Source organism: Lolium rigidum, chromosome 6 (assembly GCF_022539505.1).
Source record: "Lolium rigidum isolate FL_2022 chromosome 6, APGP_CSIRO_Lrig_0.1, whole genome shotgun sequence".
Taxonomy (NCBI): domain Eukaryota; kingdom Viridiplantae; phylum Streptophyta; class Magnoliopsida; order Poales; family Poaceae; genus Lolium; species Lolium rigidum.
The window spans coordinates 303,801,469-303,814,779 of NC_061513.1; the positions used below are offsets into that span (position 1 = coordinate 303,801,469).

General features: G+C 42.2%; 1 pseudogene; it reads right to left on the minus strand.

Annotated features, from left to right (window-relative positions):
* Positions 1–2,230: 2,230 nt before the first annotated feature.
* On the minus strand, positions 2,231–10,661 carry LOC124664510 (annotated as a pseudogene).
* Between the last annotated feature and the right edge of the window lie 2,650 nt (positions 10,662–13,311).

A 13,311-nucleotide genomic window follows, 5' to 3' on the forward strand; every position in this document is an offset into this window, starting at 1 on the left:
CGCACCAAACTTCCTAAACCGGGTGAACCAAAGCCAGCCCGCGATATATTGGCGCAGCGGGGCGATGAATAGGATTTGGCGGAGGGTGCAGGCCTGAAGCACCTCTCCGCGCGACCACGCTCCGTGCCCGCCCGACTGACAGAGGATGTCTTCGCTTCTGCGCTCCAATCTCGATTGGTCAAAGGGAGGAATAAACGGGAGACACCCTCGCCGATCGATCCCCGACGGACGCGGTGGCAGGCCCCTGGTTCTGATCGGCAGCTCATCCAATCAGGTGTAGGGAGGATATTCAGGTGGAGATTGCACAGCTCACGTCGCCTCTTCTCAACGTTTCGTTTCAGGGCCGGTGAGACATTCAGGTGGAGATTGGGAATCCGGCTGTTTTATACGCAAAGTTTCATCCAAGTTGTATCACATCTAGTACATGTGGTAATGCCGTAATGGTTATGTTTCAGGCGTTGGTGGCCAATAATTTGTGACAGAATCAATCAACAATTTTGTCGAATCAACTCGGCCTGCTGGTAACCCCCTAAATTTTACTCTGTTCTTTTCTGACAAATGTTGCTAGTAGTCTAGTGGACAGAACCCCAAAAAAATTGTGGATAAGTTTATGCAGGGTGTTCATATATGTACTCACTCCGTCCAACACAGGATATTTAACTTTTTTAATTTTTTGGATGTACTTATACACAAAATCATGATATATCAAATGTACCAAAAAGGCTAAAGGTAGCGTGAACATTTTAACTATATATTCGAGTACTTTATTTTTTCTCGTTCGACTATGTTTCACTGAAAAATTAAGTCTGCAGGTTACTGAGCCTTGCGTTTGATGATCTACTTTAGGATTTGAAAATGCAAGACATATTTTTTAGGTAACTTTGTCTTTTATTTCATCACTATTGTAGGAACTTTAGTTTTTAAATACCAATTTAGTTATATTTGTACTTTGCCTTCAAATATGCCATATTATCTATATTAAAAGCTATAAAACGTACTTATATGTAGTAGATTGTTTCTCGAAAATTTCCTGCTAGAGAAAGTGGTGCATGAAGGTGACTTGAGCACCAGCTCCGCCCCTGGCCGCACCACTATGCCTTCGTCCACCAGTGAGGCCGTAGTGGTCCTTTCGGAAGTCGCCGCAATGCATCGCCTTCGCCGCCCATTATCTCAGCCATTTCTGGTTCATCCTCGATCTTGAATCTAGCAGTTTCGTTGCTCTTCCACATTTTCCAGAGCGTGTGAGGCTGCAAAGTTCTCCCATGACAAATACGGCAAGGGGGAGAAATCATAATCTCGCACACAAAAGCCACTCTATTTGGTCTGATTAACATGGTTATCGCAACATATACCAGTCCAACCATACTCAGCGTATCAAGCAGTCAGCCGGTAAGCGATCGTGCAACCAATATTAAAATTGAGACCATGCGTCCTCTCTTCTCTAGTGAAAGCCTTCCATACATGTTGTCTGCTCCACTTTTTGGCAGGTAAAAAACTCTCAGCATTGCTACTCTGTGTAACCCTATAAAGCATAAAAACGTTGCAAAGATTTGGCCTTGCATGGAAGTCGAAACACATCAAATTGAGCTTATGATAGGGTTGTCAAATATGTAAATACGACAGCTAACAAAAGTCTGAATTTGACTGACAAAAATGGTCAGATAAATGACTATAGAAACAAATTTGTAGCAGAAGCCAAATATCTTAGCCCATTCTCTTCCACATGTTTTTTTGTAATTGGACCTCCATTCTTTTTCCGCAGTCTTCACTGCTTTTCCAGAATCTTTTCACTTGGGTTTATTTAGAGGTTTCATAACTTGATTATTTGCAGAGGCGAACAACATGAAGGAGGTGACAACATTCTTTGAAATGGAATGGCAGCGGAAAGGAGAAAGATTAGGAGGGAAGAGATAGGGACGAATCCCAAAGTAGCCTGCCTCGGTCGGTCACCTACTGTTTTTACCACATGGTGTATGTGGTGAGCAACCTACTGTTTTAAGTTCAAATTGTAGCTGAATTAACATACTATTAAGTTCAAACTGTAGCTGAATTTCCAAAATAAAAAACACGGGAGCTTTATTGTGTACATTCATATATACTAGTCAATTATATTCCTCATGTTAACAACCTAGAAAATAAACTGAAAGAAGGGTCTGTTCACAAAATTAAGTTCAGAGTAGAGGCATTACGTGTACTCAATCCATTTACGTGTACTCAATCCATCCAAGTAATATATCAATACAAATAGGAATACTCTCTGTACCTGGTTAAGAAACAGTCTGAACAAAGGTGTTAGTTCCATATTCTAGTGCCCCCTTCACAGAAAATCGCCATCTCGCCCACACTAGCTATCTTGGTTCAACGATATCTGAATCTGATAGTTCCCCTTCATCATGGTAACCCCATCCACTACCAGACGCCTCTGGGTGTTGTGTAATCTGCGGATTCTCGCCCCGTGGCGTAGGGACTGTAGGTATGACCGCACTCTCGCAGCTGAGCATCAGAAGAACGTCCCACATGCTTAGCGGGTCTTTTCCATCAGATCCGGTGCACAACAGTGCTACCTGAATGCATCTCATTATCTCAGCCATACGAGGTTCACCATGCAATGCTGGATCTATTAACTGCGCCGTTCTTTCCATTGTCCAAAGTCTCAGAGGCTGCAAAGTGCAAAATATTCAGATGGATTTATCAGTTGCGTATCTATATTTGACACACACACACGCACACACCTAGTACTCAATCCTTCCTAATTTAGGATGCATATTAGGTTTGGTCAAAGTCAAACTTTATAAAGTTGATCCAACTATATATAAAAATATATTAACTTTTATAATACCAAATACAAATAATATGAAAAAAAAATACTTACTGAGATCATTCTGTAGATGTTGCTACAATTTTATATATATTTAATCAAAGTTTATAAAGTTTGGCTTTGACCAAAACTAATATGCATCCTAATTTGGCTTTGACCAAAACTAATATGCATCCATATTAGGTATTGGGCGACTTCATTCAATAGATAGAGGGTATTTATGCTGATTTTAGTGGCCAGCTGCTTGGAACTAAATAGCATGATAACCTATTGCATTAACTAGAAAAGAATCTATGTTTGTATTAAAAAAATCAATGATTCTAGGATTATTTGAAGACCCTGTTTTCTTACTGTGGCTGCTATTGAACATTGCTTTTCATATATGATTCTAGGATTAAAATGATAAAAAGTGCTTAAACCCATTGATTCCCAACAACGAATAAAGACGATGCAACTAATAATATAGTAATATATGAGATATACTGAACAATTTGATAGCAGATTAACATTTTGGTGATGACATCTGTAGTGTGGTTGCTCATGCCACGTTCCACTAGAGAGTCTGCATGTCCTTATGTCCTATATAAATCAGGTACATGTATCATCATTCTGAGTATGTACTTACATCATAGTTCTCGTTATTTTGAAGTTCACGCGTGCTCTGTGCAGTAATGATCTCAAGAAGAGTCATACCAAAGCTAAAGATGTCGCTCCTCACAGAGTAAACTCTGTGATTGTTAGCATCCATATAGCCCCTATATTCAAAACCATTAAGAAAACAGAACATAATACACAAGGTGAAATGAGAAAAGGCTCTCACTCCATTCTAAAATAAGTGTCGCAAATTTATCAAGATTCGTATGTATCTAGCACTAAAATATATCTAGATACACGAGAATCTAGACAAATCTGTGACACTTATTTTCGAACGGAGTGAGTATTGCTCTTTGCATTTGATAAGTTCATACATTGCGCCATGTAAACTACCACGGTGTTCATCCGGACGATAATTGTTCGAGCAGGCAAAATCAGTAATCTTAGGAGCCATATTAGAATCTAAGAGAATACTTCGTGGACTTAAATCGCCATGTATAATGTGCATCCCGCAACACTCATGTAGATAAAGAAGACCACGAGCTATCCCTATAATTATTTTGAAGCGCTTAGACCAGTCAAGAAATCTCTTTGTTCCTGTGCCTGCAATTCTCAGATAATGGCAATCACGGGAGAGAAAACTAAGTGAAATCAGTACAACAATGAACTAGAAAGAGCTTAACAGAAGGCATACCAACACTTATGATGTCAGCCAATCTTCCATTTGCCATGTATTCATAGGCTAGAAGTGCCTCTCCTCTTTCAGTGCAACATCCGACAAGCTTAACTATGTTCATGTGTTGAAGCTTTGCAAGAAACCGAATTTCATCTTTCAATCTGATCAATGCTTCAGAAGTATTTGGATGTGGTTTCCTTTTGATCATGATTTCAAGTCCATTGGGCAATCGTCCCTAAAAGTATCAAAAGTAGATTTAAACTATAGCAAAGCTGTTATGGCTTGACACAGCCAACCAAATATTTTACTGAAATTTTATTCAGTATACTATTTTAAACTATTTCTACCTGGGGGAGACTTTAAGTTATTTTTATGAAAAAAATCAGTCACTTCTTTACATGTAGATTTCAGCATTTTCAACCCTACCTTATAACTATTTCAGTGTTTATGAAAGAAGAAAAAAGCATTCGCGGCACTCTGCAAACTAGGGCAATGTGGTAGCTCTTGGGCCCTCAATGATTGCCGTGTGTCTGCCTAGTGTGGTACTCGGCAAAACCTTTGCCGTGTGTCTAGCCAATACACTGGGCGAAGACATGTGCAACGTGGGAGCACCAGGCGAGGCTGTCTTTGCCGTGCGTCTAACCAAGACACCCAGCAAAGACATCACACCTCTAACGTTGGCCAAACATCCATCTCCTTTTCTTGCCTTCACCGTGTATCCGTGATAATACACTCCGCAAAAACCTGCGCCAGCGGAATCTTTACTGAATGTAACACATGGAAAAGTATTTTCCATGTGTTTTTCGCCTTCACCGTGTATTTTCGGCACACGACAAATCCCATTTCCTGTAGTGATAGTATTCTTTTTCATAACATCTTCAATTGCGCCTCTTTCAAGGATCATACAACAAGGTGAGAGAAACACCACAAAACAAAAAATGTGAAATATTGACTGTGTGGCTTCTTTCAATTTTCATCTCTAAGTTAGCACAATTTTTTTTGGCACGAAGGTTTTGTTATTCTAGTTGTTGTTGTTGTGTGGAATATTTTCTGAAAATGATTATGTGTGCCCTGCCTCTGCATCAACCGATACATATAGCAATTTTATTGCTTCATTACAAAATCTGATGTACAACTCATTAAAATTCATGGATCATGGAGGGTTGATACAAGAATCAACCATCAAAAGATGCTAAATACTCCCTCCATTCCAAACTAAGGGTCACATCTTTTTTCCAAAATGAGCGAACCTACACACTAAAACACGTCTAGATACATGTATATCTAGATCAAATCTAACTGAAGTGGTGACACTTAATTTAGAACAGAGGAATCACCGTGGAACTCATATGCATAAACATGTTAACCTATGATCAAACTGTCAGCCGCACTGGCTATGTAGTACTTGAATAGAGTAAGTCAAAAGAAAAACAAAGATTTCTTTGTTTTCTGGAGTTTTTTTATTATTATGGAAGCAAGCACACTACGTTACCTTGTAAACATCATCTGATCCCCAACCTTCAATCTTGTATTCAGACGCAAAATTATTTGTTGCTGCGGACAATTGGGTGAAGTGGAAAAATGTGAAGCCTGCAGATAAAAGAAAAGCAATGCACCATGAGCTGATTGCTTGATACATTAGAGTTTCTTTACATAGTTTGATTATTATGGATTTGGTTGTTGCATGTCCTAACTATACTATGAACTGTCCTAAACTCAAGCATTCACTAATCTTTAGTTAGTGATTAGCTAGTAGTACCTGGTCCGGTCAGTTCAGCAATGAAAGGTGGTGTTTCTACTTTTCCCTTCTCCCGTGCAAACGTCGACCACTTTTTCCCCGAAAGAGGCAACTTCAACACAAATCTCCGCTTCTTAGTCGGCAGTGAACCATTCTTCTCATTACTACCTGAAGAAAATGTCAATTCCAAAGTATATACGCATAAATATCTGGAAGGAAAATATGTATCTTTTAGAATTTTAAATTTCTAAAAGCAAGATTAATTTCATGTGAAGTCATCAGGCATGCACAGGAATCTTGGAGGAAGTGTGCCATGTGTGCTGGAGTTTTCTCTCTTCCACAACGGTACCAAGGGTGCAACTGAATCTATGTTTCCGCACGTTTTCTCTAGGATCGGGATCATGTGGTGCTGCCAGGGTCTGATCCTAACTTGCCTTTTTTGCGGTGCGCCAGGGTGTACCAACGAGCGGCTGGGCGCCCCCTAGACGCACCCGAAGATTATACCATCTTCTAAACCTTTCTTCTTGACTGTTTCTCTCAATTAGGCACAAGCACTTCTATATGTGGGTACCATAAGGAGCTCTTCTCAGTCTATGGTATTTAATTACACGTAGTGACCTATGGATTGTTACAGTTCTCAAGAGCAACAGTTAAGGGAAAAAAATGACATTTGATTTGATATGGTTGTATTTGCAAAAATGGTTCTGCAATTTGGAACTGTAAAATAAACTGAAAGCAACACATATAGCTAGTTAGACTTCCAATTCAGTAAACCCAACTTCCATATAGAAATACTAGTTAAGCACTAGATCTAGGTTGAAAGAAATACCTGCTTGCTGGTGTTCCTCAACTATAGTGGACCCCGTTCGTGCTTGGGTCATTTCAATTTCAGCAGGCTCAGTTTCAATTTCAACTGGTTCAGTTTCCATTACAGAAGGTGTCCCAACTAGACTCCTGAAAAATATAGATTATCTTGTTGGTGTCGGATCAATTCAATTTTGATTACCTTGTCTAGGGAACAGGGAGGTATGTGTATTCTCTAGAACAACAAGCAAAGTACTTGAGTTTGTAGACCAACACATATTTCTACTGACCGAGTTTCAGGGTTTTGGCTGCTGGTAGACGATGTCCGCAGCTCTTGTGAATCCTGAAATGACGAAGTAATAAGAATAAATCTAAAGCAAATGGGAAGAGCTAGCCCAAGGATGATGTTTTTTTCCGGCAAATGCAAACTAAAGTAGATTCTGTGCCACGAAGCAGCAGAGAGCGTACCTGCTGGGATGACGATGCCGACTGCACACTCCTGCCAAGTTCTTCGAGGCGGCGGGTTATGTCGGCGTGGCTGATCATAGGGTAGAACCTGAGGTGCTTGGCGATCTTCTTCTTGACGCGTCGGAACTGGTCGCTCTGCTTCCACCCCATGAAGACGCGGTACGCGGCGCTGCAATCCCGGCAGGACTGGACGAGGCTGTTGTCGGCCTCCCTGAGCGCGCGTCGTGTCCAGCCCGTTGAGCACGTTCTTGATCTCGTCCTGCCTCATCATCTCCGGCTCTTTCAGCAGCTTCAGCAGGTCTTCCATCATCTGCAGGTCCTGCACCAGCTCCAGGCAGGTCTCTCGGTTGTGCCGAACCGCCTGCGCTGCCTGCAGGATCGTCGAGATGAGCCCCAGCGCGTCCACTCCGGCCAGCTGCGCGACGGAGGCCGCGCGGCCTAAGTTGTCCCACTGCGCCATGGCTGCACCACCACCTGCCTCTCGATCAGGTAATATTCAGTCAGCCTCTTGTCATGGACAGGAAAGGGAAAGAGGAGCAATTGGTAACAGAGCAAAACCTGTATGTGGTTTAGGGAGACGCGCCAACGCGTAGAGAAATTAAAGTATTTGTCCGCCAGAAACATCATGGACTTGCTGATGCTAGGTTTCTTTCACATTAGTGGTTGTCTTCATTCCCAGGGAAATTTCTTGCGTATTGGAAGTTTGGAGCTGAGACCGGGAGCTGGAACTGAGACCGGGAGCAACGCCAAGCAGTCAGGAAAATAGAGGCAAACCGAAACTACCAGGAACATGGCTCGGAGACAGGCCCTCTTGCAGCAATCAGCTGTGGGTCAACTAGTCAAGTGAAGTGTTCGCCTTCAAGACAAGTGATCAGTTGACTGATCTTAAGTCATCTTCTACGCAGTATACACTAGCCTAATGGGGTTTTCTGCTCCGTCGATCAACTGAAAAACCTGCTCATCCTTCACGTAGGTAGCCTAATGCGGTAGTGAAATTGCTTGCGTAGTGGTTGTCTTCATTCCCAGGGAAACTGCTTGCATATAATGTCGACTTGCACATAGGGGTGTTTTTTTTTTTGAACATTACACATAGGTGTTTGATTTGGCTCGGGGTGGAAAATATAGCCAGTCTAGTAGTAGCCACAAAACAATCCTCTCTCTATTGGAAAAGACTCGGTAGCGCCCGCGCTTCACGGGGGAGCCTATCGCGCACCCGTTGCACGCACTCGGGACGCTAGGCCGCAGCGGTGTCTTGATGATTGACTCTACCATCCCTAACGTTGGCCACTAAGTTCAATCTGAACTTTCTCAAATAAGATGATCTTCAAAACTACAGGCCTTAAATTGCCTTAAATTTGCCTTTCTTAAGACTGTCATCCTCGTTGAAGATATTTTCAAAATGTTCCATCATTGCGTATAAGTAGAATCTTCATAGCCAAAAAAACAGCACAGTCAAAGTCAAACGTTTGTGGGTGGCACAGGGTTGTGTTTGAAGAAATGGAGTTTCGTTGTTCGTCACATAGCCGCGCCAATGCAGCCCAGAAAATTTGCAGTTTTTTTCGTTTTCATATGGAAATTGATATGGGCTAAGCCCTAGGGGAGGCCCGATCTTCACGGATTTGGATGGGATTCGTGGGGGAGGTGGAAGAACACGAAGAACAAGGGTTGAAAAGCGGGGTGGATCAAAGATACAAACGCAACACACACACACACACACAACCGATTGTTCTTCGTTGGCCCGATACACCAACCCAATGGAATTGCAAGGCAAAGACCCACAAGGAGTAGAATCCCTCACAAAAGATTGGCAAGCAATTGATAGAGTTCCAAAGAGGAAAAGAGTGCAAATAGATAGAATTGCAAGAAGCAAAAGATCCACAAACACTAGAATTCCTAGAATGAAAGAGACCAGTTCCTTAGAAGAGTCTTGATAACTTCATAGATGTGGATCTAGAAGGGTTTCCCACAGGGAGGAGCAAAGCTCATGTTTAATCTTACAGCAAGTTTGAATCTCAGATCTGAGCCAACAAGGCTATTTATAGTTAGTGGGGCGAAGGGGTAAGTTACATGCTGAAACGTGCTGTTTTGAGCTGAAAGTCGCGCAGGCGGAAGTTCCGGTCTCTCGGGGCGGAAGTTCCGGCTGGATTCCCTTCACATGGTGCTGGACAGCATCTGGGAGGCATCTAGGCGGAAGTTCCGGTCCTGGGGGCAGAAGTTCCGGTCGGGGCGGTACTTCCAGCCAACTTCCGGTCTAGTTCCGAAAATGGTCGTTTTCCTTGCAGAACCATCCAGGATTGTTTTGGCGCGATTTCGGAACTAGAGCGGAACTTGGACGGAAGTTCCGGTGGGCGGAAGTTCCGATCGTTCGGGGCGGAAGTTCCGGCTGGATTCTCTTTCCTGGGCATCTGGCCAGAAGTTCCGGTCCTGGAGGGCGGAAGTTCTGGCTTGAGCGTTGGGTCTCCATCTTCTCTATTTTCAGCTCCCTCTCCATTGGCTTGGTCTCCATGGTTTGCGTCTTGATCAATGTACCTGATTGAACTCAGGGTATTTGCATGAAGTAGCATGTCATCCAATGAGGTATCAAATACGTACGTGGAAAGGAGCGAATTCACCTCTTGGTGTATGGCTTTGACCCGAGCTCGTATCATTGGGCCACGAGGAGGACTTATCGGTCTTGATGTAGTGTCGTCCTTGGGTAGGGCTACATCAAAAATTGTGCAAACTTAAAATATATTTAAATTTAAATTATTCAAATTCAAAAAATATTTAAATTCAAAAGTTGTTCAAATGCAAAAAAAATTGTTCAAATTCTGAAATCATTCAGATTCAATAATTGTTCAGTTTTGAATGGTTCGTATTTTAAAAAACACAATAACCCATAAGAAACTTTGCAAAACCGGACAAAACCAAAAATGCAGCAAAGAAAACCACCAAACAGGTAAAAAATGGTCTAGAAAAATGGACTTAATTTAAATATATAAAAAAGTCCCCAAGTTTCGCGCCGGCTCATCATCGAGTTTCGCGCGGGCCGCCTCCTGATCGAGTTTCGCGCGGGCGTGCCATACTAGTGGTGGGTTTCATCCCTAAAAAAATTGCTTTCATATTTTTTTTCAAAATGAAAGTTCTATCCTTAGCCTCTACATCAAAATGATGAACGTAAATTAAAATTATTCAACGGAATTGTATAACAAAATATAAAGATTAAACTGGATCCACCTCACTAACGATGGCTTGATGAAGGGTGTGACCATATAGGAGCCTCATGCTCGGACATCACCAATGCACATCATCCAAAAACCGGAGATCTTACCAAAACGCACTATATCAAGTCGGGAACTCTAACGGTCTAGCAAGCCCTACACGTAGACCACTGCACGCGCTTGAAAAAATCGCTGCCACCATCTTTCACGGACCCATCTCAAGAAGAATCAACGTATTGACATTGTTAAGCCTACCATCAGCACCGCCACGATGCTAGCCGACACCACCTACCTACGCGACTCCATCACATTGTGTCCGTCTTTGAGACCCCACTGCACCATGCCGCCGAGACTCACCGACATCGATGCGGCATATGCACAGCGCTCCACCTCAACACCACCGGCCTGTAACCATTTATGCTGCAAAAACGATGCCCCTGGTACGGAGAACGGCGTCGTGTGTCACCATTCTCTAATCCGGAGACCCAAGTCTAGGGTTCCCCCTAGAGCAGCCTAGGCGAGATGAAACACAGGCTGCAAGAACGATGCCTGCAACAAGGTAGCGACGAGTGATACGTCTCCAACGTATCCATAATTTCTGATGTTCCATGCTTGTTTTATGACAATACCTACATGTTTTGCTCACACTTTATAATGTTTTTATGCGTTTTCCGGAACTAACCTATTAACAAGATGCCACAGTGCCAGTTCCTGTTTTCTGTTGTTTTTGGTTCCAGAAAGGCTGTTCGGGCAATATTCTCGGAATTCGATAAAATAAAGACCCAACATCTTATTTTTCCCGGAACCTTCCAGAAAGTCAAAGGGGGACCAGAGGAGGGCCACACGGGGCCCACACATGTGGCTGGCGCGGCCCAGGAGGGGGGCGCGCCGCCCTGTTGTGTGGCGCCTCCGTAACCCCTCCGACTCCGTCTCTTCGCCTATATAAGCCCTTTCGACCTAAAAACTCGACACCAATTGATGAAACTCCAGAAAGACTCCAGGGGCGCCGCCGCCATAGCAAAACTCCAATTCGGGGGACAGAAGTCTCTGTTTCGGCACCCTGCCGGGATGGGGAAGTGCCCCCGGAAGCCATCTCCATCAACGCCACCGCCTCCATCATGCTCCGTGAGTAGTTCCCCCATGGACTACGGGTTCTAGCAGTAGCTAGTTGGTACTCTCTCTCCCATGTACTTCAATATAATGATCTCATGAGCTGCCTTACATGATTGAGATTCATCTGATGTAATCGGTGTTGTGTTTGTTGGGATCCGATAGATGATACATTATGATTAGTCTATCTATAAAGTTTGTGAAGTTATTGTTGTTGCAATCTTGTTATGCTTAATGCTTGTCACTAGGGCCCGAGTGGCATGATCTTAGATTTAAGCTCTATAATTATTGCTTAGATTGTATCTACAAGTTGTATGCACATGTCTATGTCCGGAACCAAAGGCCCCAAAGTGACAGAAATTGGGACAACTGGTGGGGAAGGCGTAGGTATGAGGATCACATGTTTTCACCAAGTGTTAATGCTTTGCTCCGGTGCTCTATTAAAAGGAGTACCTTAATAGCTAGTAGATTCCCTTGAGGCCCGGCTGCCACCGGCTGGTAGGACAAAAGATGTTGTACAAGTTTCTCATTGCGAGCACGTACGATTATATATGGAAAACATGCCTACATAATTAATAATCTTGATGTTCTGTCTTAATGCTATTTCAATCCTATCAATTGCCCAACTGTAATTTGTTCACCCAACACTTGTCACTTGTTATTGGAGAGTACCACTAGTGTAGATCGCTGGGAACCCCGGTCCATCTCTCATCATCATATACTCGTTCTATATGTCATTGGAAGTAGTATCAACTATTTTCTGGTGCCATCGCCTCTGTGTTACTGTTACCGCTGCTGTGTTACTGTTACTATTGCTCTCATATTACTGCTGCTTTCACATCACCTCTGTTACTAGTGCTTTTCCAGGTGCAGCTGAATTGAAAACTCAATTGTTAAGGCTTATAAGTATTCTTTACCTCCCCTTGTGTCGAATCAATAAATTTGGGTTTTACTTCCCTCGAAGACTGTTGCGATCCCCTATACTTGTGGGTTATCAAGACTATTTTCTGGCGCCGTTGCCGGGGAGGCATAGCTCTACTCATAAGTTCACATGGGGAGTACACTCTACCTCTCTCTCTGTTTTTATTTTCTTTTATTTTGTTTTGCTTAGTTTACTTTTGTCTAGTTTATTTGTGCTTAGTTTATTTCTGTCTAGTATTATTTTGCTTAGTTTCTTTTTGTCTTGTTTTATTTTTTCCATATACCCAAAAATCCATAAAAATTTGAAAAATCGAAAAATTAAAAACTGTTGTTATGGAAGAACGCATAACCATGTTGGAGCTTATAGAATTATATAATAATTATAGAGAATCAAGAACGGGTAAAGTCATGAGTGTTGTGATAGAAAAATTGAATACAATTGCTAAAATCTTGCTTAAACGCCATGATATAAACTGTTGCTCTCAACAGGATACTAAACATCTTAAATTTCAATGTGGCTTTAGTGAAGAAGTTTTAATTAAGAACTATAATTGGAATAACTATACTCATCTTGGGTTCGAAGAGGTAGAACAATTTGTCTTATTTATGGGAGCCTCTGAGATAGAATCCTTCATGTCTAAAAATTATGAAACTTGTGTTGTTTGTAAGGACCTTAAAGATTATGTCTCTTCTATCCTTAATTTTTGTATAGAAAGCTACAGTGACAATCCTTATATCATTGATTATAAAGAGAGACTCATTAATGCACAAGAATGCACTCACAATTTGCAGGAACCTGTGGAAGAAGAAATTGATGAACCTGAAAGCTCATTGGATGAAAAAGAGGATGAGATTGGTGAACCTGAAAGCTCATTGGATGAAAAATAAGAGGAGAGTGATGAACAAAAGGAGGAAGAATGGATTAGCTACCCATGCCTACCTTCTAATGCGAGTAACTCTTTATCTCTTACACTATTTGATT